Below are 13843 nucleotides of genomic sequence, written 5' to 3' on the forward strand. Positions count from 1 at the left end.
TTCTTTGCTGAGATGCGTGAGGTGAAGACAGGTGCAGACTGAAGTCAGAAAGACCTGGGTTAGAGCTTCCTAAAATGGCTCCATCGTTCATCAGTTGTGCAGTCTTGTGCAAGTTACATCATCTCTGGGCTTCTGTTCCTGTATTTGTAATATGGAATAGTATTGTAAAGTGGAGATAATAACTTCTCACAGAACTGATGGGAGGATTAAATAAAATATTGTTGTTAATACAACCATACCACCTTTCCTAAACCCTCATAAACTGAGCACACTCCTCAAGTCCTTGCCCTTAGCCTTGGCCTCTCCATCCACTTCACCAGGATCATGGAGGCCATTGGCTGACAACTCCTTCAGTTTCAGGTCTTTTCATGGCAAAGCTCTTCTTACCCAAGCACAGTGCTTTCGCTGTGCTCTAGAACCATCTCAAGTTATCTCCTCATATACCTTGTTCCATTAAACATCCTCTCTTTCTCATATATGTTAACCCATCCAATTTTATTGGCTTTCCCCCCTAAGTTGGCAAATATGTTCAAGTGTCTCCCAACACTGAAAAAAATGTGTAAACCAAGATAATAAGTTAAAATCCGTATTTCTGCTCTTCCTCAATGTCTGAGAGGAAACCATAAATGACAGTTTAATGCTACCCCATTATTTAAAATTTCTGCATAGCATAGTGTTCCATGGTCAGTAAATATCTCTTGAGTATCTACTTGTTCTATGCACTGAGGGTATAGCATTGAACAAGTTAGATAATATTCCCTGTCCTTCCCTGCTTTACTTTCCAAAGGGGACAGAAAGTCAATAAGGTAAACTGTATTATGTTATATGATGATAACTACTTTGAGATTTAAATAAGGTGGAAAGAGAAAACATCACCAAGAAAAGTGACATTTGAATAAAGATTAAAAGGAGGTAAAGGAGAAACCCTCAGGGATATCTGGGGGAAGAGCCTTTCAAGCAGAGAAAATAGCAAGTGCAAATGTCCTGAGGCAGGAAGAATGCTTGCCATGAAGTTATAGTTAGAATATCTATCTGTAGGCAACGTTATTTACCTCTCACATTCAGTTCAAGGTCCTACCTGCATATATTGAAACCAAAGACTAAATTGTAGAGAATTCACTGGAATTGTTGCGGAACTAAGATCCCACAAGCTACATGACACAACCACTGTCTTCTGTCCTCCATTGTTTCTGGTGAAAAGTAGTAGGCTGTCTTTTTTTTTTTTTTTTAAGATGTATTTATTTATTGTTTATCATCTCTGGTGGGTCTTTGTTGCTGCACTCGGGCTTTCTCTAGCTGCGGCAAGTAGGCCTACTCTCTAGTTGCTGTGTGCAGGCTTCTCATTGCGGTGGCTTCTCTTGTTGCAGAGCACAGGCTCTAGGCACACAGGCTTCAGTAGTTTCAGTGCGTGGGCTCAGTAACTGGGCGGGGGGTGGGGGTACACAGGCTTAGCTGTTCCGTTGCATGTGGGATCTTTCTGGGCCAGGGATCAAACTGGCATTTCTTACATTGCAAGGTAGATTCTTAACCACTGGACCACCAGCGAAGCCCCCAAATTAGTAGTTTTTTGATTCCTTATTCTCTTGTATGTAATAAGTCATTTTTCTCTTGCTACTTTCAGAATATGCTCTTTGGTTTTCAGCAGTTTGAGTATTCTATGCCTAGGCATGGTTTTCTTTGAATTTACACAACTTGGCATTTACTGAGATCTTGGGTTCTATAAATGTATGTCTATCAACAAATTTGGGAAATTCTTGATCGTTTGATCATTGTATCTTCAAATACTGTTTTCTACCTCTTTTTCTCTCCTCTCTGTCTGGGACTTTAGTTTAATATACATTAGGTTTTTCTTCTATATTGTTGGTGACCTCTGAAGCTCTGTTCATTTTCCTTCCAATGATTTTTCACTTCTGTTTCTCATCTTGGATCATTCCTGTTAACCTGTCTTCAAGTTAAGCTGACTCTTTTATCATCTCTACTCTGTTATTACACTTTCCCAGTGAAAATTTCTTATTTCAGAAATTTTTTTTCCTTTTCCAAAATTCCCATTTGGTTCTTTTCTATCATTTTAGTTTGTCTGCTGAGATGCCCTATTTTCCTATACATTATGGGCATTTTCCCTTTATATCATTTAAAGTGGCTATCACCTCTGCTTTAAAATCTTTGCTAATTGCATCAACTGTATTATATTGGTATCCACCTCTGTTGATTGTCTTTTCTCTTGAGAAGATGTGATACATGGTCTTGTTTATTCACATCAAGTTAATTTGAATTATTGTGGAGACTATATTCTGTCTAGTCTATATTAGATGTCTGATAGTCGTTTTTCTTAAAGAGTGTCAGTTTTCTTGTGGTGGTTGTTTTAGCTTGCCTTTATGGATGATTCAAACTGCAAATTCTATTTTTGGTCTGCAGCACAGATTTCAGTTCAGTTGTTTTATCTTTGGTTGGGCTGCTTGCAGTTTGCCCTCAAAATATGCAATTCAGGGGTTCACCAGAAGTTGAACAGTGTCTAAACACGAATTATGTGGCTCACTCTCTCTGGTTCTCTCCTTTCTCGGATTCTCCTGTCACTGTCCAACAGTTGTGGTTTCCCCCCCAATTCTGTCCTCTGGTCTTTCAGGCCAGAAAGACTGTGAATTTTCTATCAGAGTTTTAGCGCTTGAAGTAAGTAGCCCTGGATGAAGCCTGCCTTCAGGTTCAAGACTATAAAGAGAGAAAATTCAATCCATGCTATTGCTTGCTACATTTTAGGTGTTGACCCCCTGTCAAAATCTATCTGCTGTTTTTTTGTTGTTTTTTTTTAATCGCTCTCCAGTGCCTTCAGAGAGTTGGTTTGTGGTGCATTTATTTTGTCCAGAGTCCATGTCAGGTCTAGCACAGGGTCTCACTAGGACATACCATAAGTGGAACTCCAGTAACATTTTATTAAGCTGTCCATTTATCTTGGGACACCAGGATCAATCAGTCACTGCCAAAAATTCTTGCATATCAAAGCTTTCATTCCTGCTGCTCATTATGATAATTCTTCCCATGTTGTCTTTTTTTTTTAAGTAAATTTTTTACTTTAGAACAGATTTAGATTACAGAAAACTTGTGAAGATAAAGAGTGCCTATATATGTCATGTCCAATTTCCCCTATTATTAACGTCTATCTTAGTATGGTACATTTGTCATAATTTTTTTAGTAGTATAACACATTTTTTCTTTTATTCCTAAATTTTATTTATTTATTTATATTTGGCTATGCTGGGTCTTTGTTGCTGTGTGCGGGCTTTCTTTAGTTGTGACAAGTGGGGGCTACTCTCTAGCTGAGGTTTCCTACTGTGGTGGCTTCTCTTGTGGAGCACCTGCTCTAAGCCACTTGGGTTCAGTAGTTGTGGCACATGGACTTGGTTGCCCCATGGCATATGGAATCTTCCCAGACCAGGGATGGAACCCATGTCCCCTGCACTGGAAGACAGATTCTTAATCACTGGACCACTAAGAAAGTCCACATTTGTCATAACTAATAAACCAATATCATTACATAATTGTTAAAACCCATGCATCAGATTACTTTTGTGTTCCAGGATCTCATCAAGGGATCCACTTTACATTCTTGTCTTCTTATGCTATTCTTGGTTGTGACAGTTTCTCAGACTTTTCCTTGTTTTTGATGATCTTGGCAGTTATTTTTTTTTAAATTTTATTGAAGTATAGTTGATTTACAATGTTGTGTTAGTTTCAGGCGTACAGCAATGTGATTTAGTTTTATATATATATATATATATATATATATATAATGTATATATATTCATTCTTGTTCAGGATCTTGTCTCATGTAGGTTATCACACAATATTGAATATAGTTCCCTGTGCTACACAGTAGGTCCTTGCTGGTTATATCTCTTATATATGGTAATGTGTGTGTCAGTCGCAAGCTCCTGATTTATCCCTCCCCCCACGTTTCCCCTTCAGTAACCATAAATTTGTTTTCAATATTTGTCAAGTCTGTTTCTGTTTTGTAAATAAGTTTATTTTTTAAATTAAATTCCATATAAGAGTGATATCATATGATATTTGTCTTTTTCTGTCTTACTTCACTCAGTTATTTTGTTCTTTTTTGTGGCTGGTAATATTCCATCATATATTTGTACCACATATTCTTTATCCATTTCTCTGTCAGTGGACATTTAGGTTGCCTCCATATCTTGGCTACTGTAAATAGCCTGTAAATACTGTAAATATTGCTTCAATGAATACTGTCTATCTCTCAGCCGTGCCCGACTCTTTGCAAGCCCATGGACTGTAGCCCACCAGGCTCCTCTGTCCATGGAATTCTCCAGTCAAGAATACTGGAGTGTGTAGTCATTTCCTTCTCCAGGGGGATCTTCCTGACCCCGGGATCAAATTCAGGTCTCCCTCATTGCAGACAGATTTCTTACTGTCTCAGCCACCAGGGAAGCTGCAATTAGAGTGCTTGTATCTTTTCAAATTATGATTTCCTCCAAATATATGCCCAAGAGTGGCATTGCTGGATAATATGGTAGTGCTATTTTTTGTTTTTTAAGAGACTTTTTTTTGGTTATGCTGCACAGCTTGTGGGATCTTAGTTCCTCAACCAGGGATTGAACCCAGGCTCTTGGCAGTGAAAGCTGGAATCCTAACCACTGGGCCACCAGGGCACTCCCCAAAAGCCTTTAACTTTAATTAGGTCAAATTAATAATAATAAATAAATAATAAACAAATAAAAATTTGTTTATTTGTGTTTTTATTTTCATTTCTTTCAGGGGTGGTTCAAAGAAGATATTGCTGCAATTTATGTCAGTGTTCTGCCTATGTTTCCTTCCAAGAATTTTATAAAGTCCAGCCTCACATTTAGGTCTTTGATTCATTTTGAGTTTATTTTTGTGTGTGGTGTTAGGGAATGTTCTAATTTCAGTTTTTTCATGTAGCTGTCCAGTTTTCCCAGTACCACTTATTGAAAAGCCTGTCTTTTCTCTATTGTATATTCTTGCCTCCTTGGTCATAGATTAATTGACCATAAGTGCATGGGTGACCTTAGTAGTTTTGAAGAATATTGGTTAAATATTTTGTAGAACATCATTCAACTGGGATTCATTTGATGTTTACCTCATGATTTGACTGGGGTTATATGTTTTGGGGACAAAGAGCACAGAGGGAAAGTGACATTTTCATCAAATTATATCAAGGGTATTATATAAACTGAATTGTTTCTTCCCCTGTCTACTCTCCCCAAATTCATATGTTGAAGCCATAAGCCCCAGTTTGACTGTTTTTGGACATAGGGCCTGTCAGAAGTAATTAAGGTTTTACATGAAGTAATGACGGAGGGGCCCTGATCCAGTAAGGTTAGTGTCCTTATAAGAAGAGATACCAGAGAGCTTTCTGTCTCCATGATGTGAGGACACAGTGAGAAGGTGGCCATTCACAAGCCAGGAAAAGGGGTCTCAGCAGAAACAGAATTGGCTGACATAGCCTTCAGCACTATAAGTAGATTTCTGTTCTTTAGACCGTCTAATCTAAGCTGTTTTGTATGGCAGCCCTAGTTTATTTAGGCAAGTATGCACTGTCATCATGACTTATTGCCTTGATCACCTCAATAAGGTGTAGTGTTTGCCGGATTTTGCACTGTAAAGTGACTCTTTTTTCCTCCTTGTTCCCTACTATACTCTTTGGAAGGAAGTCCACACGTTGTCTCTTCACTCACACTGACTTGACCTCTGTTACTCCAGGATCCCATCTCTTCTCTCCACTGAAATCCAGAGACCCATCTCAACTATACCTTCTCCCTCCACCAAACCTGTCTAGAGAAAACAGTCACCAAATAGGTAACAGGCATACTGGTACCCATTCACTGATATATTTCTCAATGCATTAGAGAAGGGAGTGTCTTCTGGGATTTCTCAGATGCAATAGTGACAGGGTGGCAGTTCATACATGATAGAGCCACTCCAACCTCCTTGTCTCCTTAAGACTTTGGATTCCTTCTAAGTCATGCCAGAAGGTTTTGCATCTCAACTTTATTGGATATAGGCCACCATGAAAATGAAGTTTCATTCAGCCAACTATCAGAGCCATTTCCCACTGCACAGTTAACACATTAAATCTAGAATGGTGATAAGTGTGCCCACATCAACAATTCAACCAAATCTAATATTACATTCTATCTTCTTTATTTCCTTCTTGGAAATTGTTTCACACATTCTCCAAGTTTCTGCAAATATAAATCAGCAAAGTATTGCAATATTAAGCACAAATGATTTCTTCCCAGTCAATCTGTGGAAAATGTTGAGATCTGACCCTAGTTATGAATCTAGAGTAGTGGTCCTCACCTGATATGATTTTTCCCCCTGGGGGTGCAGTTGGAAATGTCTGGATATAATTTCCATTGTCACAACTCAGGCTGGAGAAGATGCTACTGAAAACAGTGGGTAGAGGTCAAGAATGCTAATAAATGTATTACAGTGCACAAGACATCATGTCACAACAAAGAATTATCCACAGGCACTGAGAAGACCTACAGATAACAGTGAGTGGTGGGAGTGAAACTGGAGGAAAATAGGCATCCTTCAGATGATATAATTACAGGACTTTAAGCAAGGGATGAGGGCTGTTTCCACTGATGCTGGAGAGATTTGGGCATTCTAGAATCTTAGCTTTGAGTCAGTCCTAACGTCCGCATTCCAAGTTTCAGTGTCATATTCTTCCCAAGTAATGCTCTGTCTTTCACTAGAGAGTTTTGGCAAGGCTATGAGATAACTTCTGTTGTTATTCTGAAAACCGCACAATTAACTTTTTGTTTGTTTTAGTCTTCAGGTACAAAAAGGAAGGGATTCTTTTAGGGCTGCCGTAGAAGCTTTTGTTGTACGTTGAACCAAATATTTAATGACTTGGACTTTCCATTTCTTTATGTAAGTTCTTCAGTGCGTGAAAATAAAGTCACTCCCAACCCATAGTTGTTATAGTCACCGTGCATGTGTGCGTGCTTGCTCAATCACCCAGTCATGTCTGACTTGCAACCCCTTGGACTGTAGCCTGCCAGGCTCCTCTGTCTATGGAATTTTCCAGGCAAGAACCTTGGAGTGGATTGCCATTTCCTACTCTAGGGGATCTTCCTGACCCAGGGATTGAACTCATGTTTCCTGAATTGGCAGACTGATTCTTTACCACTGAGCCACCTGATAATACCACTGAGGCCCCATGATAATCACCACTACCATCAAATAGTCAAGCATGGCTCCAAAGCATTTGGTTTAGTGGGCACTTCAATACAAAAGACTTAAGGTGATAAGTTGATTATCTATGATGTTACTGCATCTCATTTCCCATTGATGAATTGCTCAACATTGAGTTTGAAAGTAAGGGTATGATCAAATCAACCCCAAATCCTATATCTGAAAGTCTCTTTCTTAGAACCACCCTTAGGACTATTTTCTTATTAGTCAGGATTCAATGAGGAAACAAACCACAGCAGTTATTTAACTGAGGAAACTAACACAAAGAGTTATTAGAGCTATCACAGGTATTGGAGAATTGAAAAAGGAAAATGAAACAGGAAAGTAGTAACTGCGAAAAGTAGATGGAGCAATAAAGGTCAAGGTTGGGAATATTGGGACCAAACACTTGAAGGAGGGGCCTTAGAGAGGTGGGATCCAGACCTCGAGGAGAACACGCTGTCTTATACTGACTTATTCTGGTACCTCAGTGGCTCAGAGGAGGACCTGCATTTCAGGACTCAGACCTCTGAGGAGGGTGGCTGGCTGACTGGTACTGGTATCTCTGAGGAATGTGATGAAGCTCCTTCTGGGAATATGGAAAGAAGTCCAAAGATGGAACCAACTGTTACTGCTGGCACGAACAACTGTTGCCTGGGTGACGCTGATAGAAACAGGAAGTGAACAGGAAGGAGCAAGTCCCTTTTCTCTCATTCCTGCCTCAGATCTCCCACTATTGGCAGAAGCTAACGGATAGCCAGGCTGGCAAAGGAAATATGTGAATTGCAGAGACCTAGCCCAACACCAAAAAATAGAGTAGAGGTGGGAGGGTTTGAAGCTGAGGAACAATTTCTTTACAACCAGCACAAGACAACCAGGATTAGATAACATACACAAAGATGAGGGAAAGGAAGGGTTCTAGAACATTTCATAGGTTTCTAGTATTAGTAACCAAGTGAGTAGTGCAGAAAGATGTGGAGTGAGGAGTAGAGAGGAGGTAGTTTGTAGTGTGTAAAAAATCTGTTGGGTTGATAAATTTAGTTTGAGAAACCTGGAATCTAATATAATACAATTCAAAGTGTCTCTGGTCTAGCTTGTATGCAATTAAAAAAAATTGTGGCAGGGTTTCCCTGGTGGCTCAGTGGTAAAGAATCTGCCTGCCAATACAGGATCCCTGATCTGGGAAAATTCCATACTCCAAGGGGCGACTAAGCTGGTATGCCACAACAACTGATCCTGTGCTCCAGAGCCTGGGAGCCAAAACTATTGAGCCTATATGCTGCAACTACTGAAGCCCATGTGCCTAGAGACCATGCTCTACAATGAGAGAAGCCACCTCAACCAGAAACCTATGCACTGCAACTAGAGAGTGGCCTCCACTCACTGCAGCTAGAGAAAAACCCATGTAGCAAAAAAGACTCAGCACAGCCAAATGTAAACTTAAATAAATGAATAAATAAATAAATAATTTTTAAAATTGTGGCAAAATACACAAAAGATAAAATTTATCGTTTTAATCCTATTTTAAATTATGAGGCAAATAAAAATCTTTTTTAAAAAATTAATTTATTTATTTTAATTGGAGGTTAATTGCTTTACAGTATTGTAGTGGTTTTTGCCATACACTGATATGAATCAGCCAGGGGTGTACATGTGTCCCCCGTCCTGGACCCCCCCCACCTCCCTCCCCATCCCATTCCTCAGGGTTGTCCCAGTGCACCGGCTTTGAGTGCCCTGTTTCATGCATCGAACCTGGACTGGTGATCTATTTCACATATGGTAATATATATGTTTCAATGCTATTCACAAATAAATATCTAAAGTTGAACCATTAAAATTTTTTTCTCTTTTTAAATTTAATTACGTAATTAATTTTTGGTTGCGCTGGGTCTTCCTTGCCGTCCGCAGGCTTTCTCTAGTTGCGGTGAGCAGGGGCAACTCTTCTCGGTGCACAGGCTTCTCACTGTGGTAGCTTCTTCTGTTGCGGAGCGCTATCTCTGGAGCCTGAGGGCTTCAGTGGTTATAGCATGCAGGCTCAGTAGTTGTGGCACAAGGGCTTAGTTGCTCCTTGGCATGTGGAATTTTCCTGGATCAGAGATCAAGCCTGTGTCCCCTGCATTGGCAGGTGAATTTTTATCCAATGTACCACTAGAGAAGTCCCCATTGTAATCGTTTGTAAGTGTACAGCTCTGTGGCATTAATTACATTCATATTGCCTTGCAACTATGATCACTATCTCCAGAACTTTTCCATCATCCCAAACTGAAACTGTCTACCATTAAGCAACGACTCCCCATGCCTTCCCCCCAGCCCCTGGCTACCACCATTCTACTCCATGAATTTGACTATTCTAGCTACCTCATATAAGTGAACTCATATACTATTTGTCCTTTTGTGTTTGGCTTATTCACTTAGCATGGTATATATTCAAGCTTCATCCATGTTGTATCATGTATTATAGTTTCATTCCTTTTTAAGGTTGAATAATATTCCATTTTGGGTACATACCACCATCATGAGAAATGCTGGGCTGGATGAGGCACAAGCTGGAATCAAGATTGCCGGGAGAAATATCAATAACCTCAGACATGCAGATGACACCGCTTATGGCAGAAAGTGAAGAAGAACTAAAGAGACCCTTGATGAAAATAAAAGAGGAGAGTGAAAAAGTTGGCTTAAAGCTCAACATTCAGAAAACTAAGATCATGGCATCCGATTCCATCACCTCATGGCAAATAGATGGGGAAACTGTGGAAACAGTGTCTGACTTTATTTTTCTGGGCTCTAAAATCACTGCAGATGGTGATTGCAGTCATGAAATTAAAAGACACTTACTCTTTGGAAGGAAAGTTATGACCAACCTAGACAGCATACTAAAAAGCAGAGACATTACTTTGTCAACAAAGGTCCATCTAGTCAAGGCTGTGGTTTTTCCAGTAGTCATGTATGGATGTGAGAGTTGGACAATAAAGAAAGCTGAGTGCAGAAGAATTGATGCTTTTGAACTGTGGTGTTGGAGAAGACCCTTGAGAGTCCCTTGGACTGCAAGGAGATCCAACCAGTCCATTCTAAAGGAGATCAGTCCTAGGTGTTCATTGGAAGGACTAATGCTGAAGCTGAAACTCCAATACTTTGGCCACTTGATGCGAAGAGCTGACTCATTGGAAAAGACTCTGATGCTGGGAAAGATTGAAGGCAGGAGGAGAAGGGGATGACAGAGGATGAGATGGTTGGATGGCATCACCGACTCAATGGACATGGTTTGGGTAGACTCTGGCGGTTGGTGATGGACAGGGAGGCCTGGCATGCTGTGCTTCATGGGGTTGCAAAGAGTTGGACATGACTGAGCGACTGAACTGAACTGAACTGAACCACCATTTTGTGTAATCTGTTTTTACCAGTCCTTAACAAGATGAAACTTTTTGCTAGAGTATAAACTATGGTAGCAGGCACCATGTTAATCTCTCTTCACTTTTTTTTGCAGGAAGATTTTTCAGTGAAAGAAGCAGAATGCTGATTTACATTCTGGAGCAAGGTTGATTTCTCATTTCAGACCAGCATCTTGTGTAGCACTGATACAAGTATTTAGAGGCACAGCTTTGAACTGGAGTTTTGGGAATCATCATCTGTAAAAGAAAAAAGTCCTAACTAGGACCAGGATGCAATTTTTGCGTGAGGTAATTTATATACAGCCTCTTTCCAGGAAGAAATTAGAATTTCTGATTAAATACTCCCAACTAACAGGATTAAAACTTCTGAGAAACCAGTTATGCCCCCACTTTTCAGTTAAGAGTATAGTGACTTTTACCAAATATTTTTTCATTTTTTGTATCTAATCTAAAATGATTTTCTAACCGATCTCTTCCTCTCAAATATCTCTACTAAAAGTAGACCTTAGAATTTGATTTCTTAATGGATTATCATTAAAAAAAAGAGACTCAGATGCAAATATGAAATGAATGTGTCAAAGATTTAACTTAACTTATTAATTATTGAGAGAACTAGAAAAGATGTTACAATCAGTTCAAAGGAAAATCCAAAGGCCAGACAAGCATCTAAGCCTATCAGAATTGTTGAAACCAGTTTTCTTAGTAGTTGCAAAGCCAGCTTATTGGAGGATGTAGGGGGACAGTGATGTCAATAGAAGCTTTACCTAACAGAATTTTTTTGCAAATCTAAAGACAATAATTAATTGCATTATTATCAGTTTTTAACAAATTAGCTTATATCTCTTCAGAGATGTGAAATAGTTCAAAGATAGAAGAAGTATAAATCCCATAGAATCTGATAAGTGGGAAGTCTCCACTTATCAGACTGTTTAAAACAATGCATAGTCTCCAATTTCTCAGTAATCTTTCAGTCCATTTAAAAGTATTTCACACTTTCTCCTATATCCTACTACAAAGCTTCTTCCTCATTGCAAGATGATAATGAAATTTTGATATGTGCTCATGTCAAAATTATCTGAAAAATTTTCTTCAGCACTTGGCTTCTAAGAGTGGTTGCTGATGCAGGAGAGTAGTGCAGGAGTCTCAGTGATTTTTCACTGAATTCTCATTAGTATGGCACCCCCATCCTTAACTAGATAGGGTCACCTCTACCCTCTCCAGGGAATCAACCCTAAGCCTTCTGCAGGGACCAGGAGGGGAGTGACTTGGGAGTTAGGGAGGAAGTCTGGTGTCTGCTTCTGAAGTACACTTTTAACCAATTATTGTGCTTTTAGTCCCAACTTTACCCCTACTTCTTTTTCTTTTTTTTTTTTAGTTTATTTTTGGCTGTGCTGGGTCTTTGTTGCTGCTCAGGCTTTTCTCTAGTTGCGGCGAGCAGGGGTCACTCCTCCTTGTGGCACACAAGCTTCTCATTGCCATGGCCTCTCCCGCTGCGGAGCACGGGTTCCAGGGTACACAGGTTTCAGCAGTTGCAGTGTTAGAACACAGCTCAATAGTTGTGGTGCATGGGCCCAGTTGCTCCACAGCATGTGGGATCTCCCAAGATCAGGGATCAAACCCGTGTCCCCTGCATTGGCAGACGGATTCCCCAGCAATGAGCCACCAGGGAAACCCCTACCCCTGCTTCCTGAGGTACCTGGCACTGCCCATTTTCAAGCCTTTCAGTGGTTCTTTGGGGGCAAATCAGGCTTTCTCTTGGCCTGTCTGTTGATAGATGATGAGTTTGCTAAGTCAGTTTTCACCATCCTTCTGCTTTCCAGCTTCCAAAATGTTAGCGATTTCATCTCCTCTTCTGTGAAAAATCAATAATATGAATGGACAAATAGCCATTCCATGTATGACAACAGAACACTGTTCCAGAACCTCCACAACAACCGGCCTAGGAAGCCAGGTGGTTAGCATCTAATTGGCATGAGAATGGTCAGAATTTATCAATGAGTCAGCTTCCTTATACCTTGCCCCTACTTCCAATACAGGACCAAACAGAGAAAGCCAAATCAATCACATAAGAAGCCTGGCTTCCAGTTAGCCCTTCCCTAACTTCCCCTCCAAAATCACTGCAGATGGTGATTGCAGCCACGAAATTAAAAGACACTTACTCCTTGGAAGGAAAGCTATGACCAACCTAAACAGCATATTAAAAAGCAGAGACATTACTTTGTCAACAAAGGTCCATCTAGTCAAGGCTGTGGTTTTTCCAGTAGTCATGTATGGTTGTGAGAGTTGGACTATAAAGAAAGCTGAGTGCAGAAGAATTGATGCTTTTGAACTGTGGTGTTGGAGAAGACTCTTGAGAGTCCCTTGGACAGCAAGGAGATCCAACCAGTCCATTCTAAAGGAGATCAGTCCTAGGTGTTCATTGGAAGGACTAATGCTGAAGCTGAAACTCCAATACTTTGCCACCTGATGCAAAGAGCTGACTCATTGGAAAAGACCCTGAGGCTGGGAAAGATTGAGGGCAGGAGGAGAAGGGGATGACAGAGGATGAGATGGTTGGATGGCATCACCGACTCGATGGACATGAGTTTGGGTAAACTCCGGGAGCTGGTGATGGACAGGGAGGCCTGGCGTGCTGCAGTTCATAAGGTCGCAAAGAGTCAGACACAACTGAGTGACTGAACTGAACTGAACTGAACTGAAGTTCCCCAGGACAATGACCTCCATTCAGAATAGATCTAAAGCCTTCTAGTTTTTTCATTATAAAGATTCCCCAATTCTCTGCCTGCCTTTGAGTCTTTGCCAAACACAAGTGATGGTTGCTGACTCCCTCCTATAGCAAATTCTGAATAAATAACTTCGGTTTTTTTCTCATTTAGGGGATTTTCTTTTCTTTTTTTTTCTATATCTTTTTACCTTGAAGGTTTGTGTTTTCCCATTTTTAAAGAGATTTCAGGAGGAAGTGGAGTTACATATGGCTCAGTCCGTCATTTAACTGGAGGTCTGTTTCTGTGCTCTTTTCTCTGTGACCTAGATGTTAGAGTCTACCTTACTCTTTATCATTAGCTCTAAAAAGCCCAAAATAACATTTCTCTTTTCCTCCTGCAAACCTGGATGCAAAATTCAATACCTATTCAAATTCCTCTAATGAGTCTCCTGGAACAAAAGCATTAGAGAATGATACAGACGTTATGGACACCTACCTACAAGGAAGAGAAGATGATGTTGCATAACAT

Source organism: Cervus canadensis, chromosome 6, assembly GCF_019320065.1.
Source record: "Cervus canadensis isolate Bull #8, Minnesota chromosome 6, ASM1932006v1, whole genome shotgun sequence".
NCBI lineage: Eukaryota > Metazoa > Chordata > Mammalia > Artiodactyla > Cervidae > Cervus > Cervus canadensis.